This window comes from Corvus brachyrhynchos, unplaced genomic scaffold (genome assembly GCF_000691975.1).
Source record: "Corvus brachyrhynchos isolate BGI_N302 unplaced genomic scaffold, ASM69197v1 scaffold60, whole genome shotgun sequence".
In the NCBI taxonomy this organism is placed as follows: domain Eukaryota; kingdom Metazoa; phylum Chordata; class Aves; order Passeriformes; family Corvidae; genus Corvus; species Corvus brachyrhynchos.
The window spans coordinates 5,933,922-5,938,036 of record NW_008236767.1 but is presented as its reverse complement, the minus strand read 5'-3'; positions in this window follow the sequence as shown (position 1 = coordinate 5,938,036).

The following is a 4,115-nucleotide window of genomic DNA, read 5'->3' as shown; positions in this document are numbered from 1 at the left end:
CTGCTGAAGGCTTGCTAAAGTGAAAGGCATTCCTTTTCCTTCAATAAAAAACAGGGCATCTATTTTCCTTTTCCTGCTGTACAGAATTGATAATACGAAATTTTAAAATCCAGAAAATACAGGTGCCTATAGAAGCTCCATGGCCTCTTCAGGATTCAGTTGTGTTCCCTATCACCTTTCTACAGAGTTCTTAAAGATGCCACCAGCCCCAGGAAAAGTCTTCCCATTCTTTCCTTCGTTGCACCTGCCTGTAGTGGCTGGAGAACCACACACCACCTGAGTGGTTTCATCCACAAGAACCTTGGGTTGTGCACACTGAGCCTGTTCTGGAGCACAAACCCATGCATGGCATGCAGGCATCAGCAACAGGTTTGCTTTAAACGTACAGTCCAGGAAGAACTAAAATGACTTCTTTAATCTTGCACTTCAACAGTTATTCACTTCTTTTCCCAAAAAATATTCTTACCTGTAATTTAGCCAAAGAGGGACACTTGCCAGCCTCCAGGCTAAAACAAGCATTGTGTGTTCTTGATGATGCAAACAGTTTACCAGTTGTTTTTACCCATCCTTCACAGTTAACAAAAACTTGATAATTTAACAAGGAATAAAACCCCCACATCTTGAGAGATCTAGTATGTATATTGAAGAATAGAGTGTTTTGATCAACTAAACCTTTAAATGTATATCAATATGACACCTTTGACACCATCTTTGTTACCTTTTGAGCCCTAAAATCAAGAGCCAAGCAAGGTTAGGTGATAAAATGCAGTTACCATTTTAATGAAGGTCCCTCCAGGTGCACAACATGCCGAAAATGCACTGAAGATGCACACATGATATAGGGCACATACAGTTTTATAAGTTGCATATAAATTAGCATAATTGACAAGAATCCCCAATTAGAAACACAGGTGATGAAGTAATTCCCCCTCTTGGTTCGACCCCTTCTGAAGCCCCACTTCCTTGCTAGTTGTTTACAGCAAAGTGTCTTGGGAAGGTGTCTTGACCTTGATTCCCATAAGAAGTGAGAGTTGAACAAGCCTTCAGGAATGTTTGTCTAATGGGAAAAGAACTGAAGTTAGGAAACTGTATAACTATATAATAACAGTCTACAGAGCTATGAATATATATGAAGAATATATAAAAGCAAAAATCATTTTGGCATCATCTTCCATGGCATACTCTTGGAAAAGCTGGCAGCCCAGATCTTGGACAGGTGCACCCTTTGCTGGGTTAAGAACTGGCTGGATGGCCAGGCCCAGAGAGTGGTGGCCACCCGGCCGCCAGCCAGTCACTAGTGGTGTCCCCCAGGGATCAGTGCTGGGGCCAGTCCTGTTTAGTATCTTCACTGATGGTCTGGATGAGGGGATTGAGTCCACCATTAGCAAATTCATAGACACCACCAAGGTGGGTGTGAGTATTGATCTGTTGGAGGGTAGGAAGGCTCTGCAGAGGGATCTGGACAGGCTGGATAGATGGCAGAATCCAATGATAGAGGTTTAACAAGACCAAGTGGCAGGTCCTGCACTTCGGCTACAACAACACCCTGCAGTGCTACGGTCTGGGAACAGAGTCACTGGACAGCAGCCTGGCGGAAAAGGACCTGGAGGCTCTGGTTGACAGCTGCTGAACATGAGCCAGTGTGTGCCCAGGTGGCCAAGGCAGTCAAAGGCATCCTGGCCTGTATCAGGAATAGTGTGGCCAGCAGGACCAGGGAAGTCGTTCTTCCCCTGTGCTTGGCACTGGTGAGGCCACACCTTGAGTACTGTGTCCAGTTCTGAGCCTTTCAATTCAAGCAGGACATTGAGGTGCTGGATTGTGTCCAAAGGAGTGAAATGAAGCTGATGAAGGGTCCAGAGTACAAGTCTGAAGTACATCTGAGGGAGCTGGGGTTGTTTAGCCTGAAAAAAATGGAGTCTCAGGGAAAACTTTATTGCTTTCTACAATTCAGGAGGTTGTAGCCAGGTGGGGTTCAGCCTCTTCTCCCAGGCAACCAGCAATAGGACGCAAGAATATAGTCTTAAGCTGCACCAGGGGAGGTTTAGGTTGGATGTTAGGAAGAATTTCTTCAGAGAAAAGGTAATTAGAGATTAGAATGGGCTGCCCGGGGAGGTGGGGAGTCACCATCCCTGGAGGCGTGTAAGGAAACACTGGACGTGGCACTCAGTGCCATGGTCTCGTTGAACATGGTGGTGTTGGGTCATAGGTTGGACTCAATGATCTCAGAGGTCTTTTCCAATCGAATTGATTCTGTAATTCTGTGAATTCATACAGAAAAACAAAAGTACTTGGTACAAACATCTAATTGGGATATATGCAAGCAACCCAAAACTGGACTAAGGCCATCCAAAGTGGAATAAGTCTCTTCCAAGGCTGAACAGGCAGGAGGCAATGTACATGGAAGGGCGATGTGTCTTTGATTCTCAAGATGAAATAGTAAAGCCCAATAGTCCCCATTCCTTCCATTATAATTGAAAATATCTCCAAACAGTGTTTTGCTTTAATAATTACAATTTAAAAGATGTGAAATTAGAGTAAGATTCTAATTTCTTCTGTTCATGCGGAATTTCTTATTTTATGACTTTCAGTTATGCCATCATTCAGGCACTCTTTAATGCTAAAGTGTTCTAACATTTCCAGTAATTAACATTTCTGATTAATTCAGCTCAAAATGTGCCAGTGAATCAATCAAAGTTTCCTGAATCACAAATCAAAAATAAGGTTAAAGATAGGATCTACTGGGCTGGGAGATGAAAAAAGGCATCTCTGTCTCAGTCCAAGTTCTGAAAGGCTCCACTAATTTTCCCCTTACAATACATTCCTAAACTATCACTTCATCAGAAGATTATTGAAATTGCTGTATTGCTTTAAATAAATTAAAGCAGAAAGGAGGAAAGCCTGATGTCTAGAAAGAAAATTAATTGCAAGAGTATTCTGAAGAAAGAAATGTCATTCTGAGACCAAAAACAGAACTCTACATTTCCCTTTCCTGGCTTTTATCATTGTTCCAGAATAGCACCATTGGTCTGAATACTGAGTAAGTATGAAAAATAAATTAATATGAACAATGTATGCTGGAAGGGTCCAGACCAGTCAAAGAGATTAATGCCTATACATTAGGAACAAAAGGAAAAAAAAGATAGTCTAATTGAGGCTAGACAAGGATGAGTTGGGCTTTTTAATAGGAACTATTAACTATTAACTAACAGGAAGGAACAACAACAAAAAAGTATTTCCTGAACTAAATGGGGTTCACATACAGTAGAGAGCCAGAAGCTGATGAATACAATGATTTCTGAATACCAAAGTGCTTGCAGCTGAAGCTCTGCCTGAAAACCTAATCTGAAGTCTTGGGATAATGAGCAAAGGCCATAAATCTATTCCCACATTTCAGCTGAACTTGGCATATTCTGTTAGCTGAAATGCGCAGAGCATAATTTTGAATTTCCTGTTTGTTTTTTTCTGGTAAATTAAAATGGAATATGATATATAATAAATATAAATAACTACAAGGTTATTACTATAATCATTATTTTGTAGTTATTTCTAAATAGTTACATAATTTATTTCATAATTGTTTATAACTATATCATAAATACAAGTAATTATAACATCTAATGTTGTTAGCTGTTTCAGATAATGTCTCCCAAGATAGAATCTTTATAACAGAAACATGTTCTAATTTAATATACTGAAATAAGTATTATTATACTGTGTTCAACAGAGACTCTAAATATGCACTGGCTCATTTTAATTCTGAAAGGAACTTAATTAAGAAGAACATAAATTTTCAGTTTATGGTGTATAAGGGTTTCTTTGTCTTTAAGGGGGATTTTGGAGGCCTACATGTAAGGCAAAATGACAAATTCATAGCACAGGTCTGTAATTTATGTATACATCTCAGTGCCTCAGAAAGTTTTCCCTATAGCTTTCTTCCTCAACCACTGCAGAGATCAGCTGGACACAAAAAAACAAAATTTCTTTTTTATACCAACAGTACCATGCTAGAATTTTCAACTTAAAAGGCAAATGAATGGTTAAGTTCCCTGAGTCGCTGTGAGAATGAAGAAATTCCTGGTACAGGTTAGCTGGCCCTGAAACTCGTGACACTCCAA